The sequence below is a fragment of the Antrostomus carolinensis genome, unplaced genomic scaffold (assembly GCF_000700745.2).
Source record: "Antrostomus carolinensis isolate BGI_N321 unplaced genomic scaffold, ASM70074v2 scaffold15941, whole genome shotgun sequence".
NCBI lineage: Eukaryota > Metazoa > Chordata > Aves > Caprimulgiformes > Caprimulgidae > Antrostomus > Antrostomus carolinensis.
In genome coordinates, this window is record NW_010293615.1 from 1 (window position 1) to 279 (window position 279).

The window sequence follows — 279 nt, forward strand, 5'->3', positions numbered from 1 at the left end:
GGTGGGCGCCTCCTGCTGCGCCGGCGTCCAGCGCGGGGCTGGGTGTCTGAAGTAGTGCGGGATTGAGCTCTGCCCCGGGGGCCGCTCCGAGCACCGCAACGTCCCTCGGCAGGATATTTCAATGCAGAGCCTCCTGCAATTCCGCCGGGGGCCTCCGACTGAATTTCGGTGATGAACGGGGTCCTGTGATCTGTTAATGAGTTGCAGTGATGAACGGGGTCCTGTAACCTCTTAACGAGTCGCAGTGGCGGGACGTGCCCGCCGGCGGGCGGCCGGGCA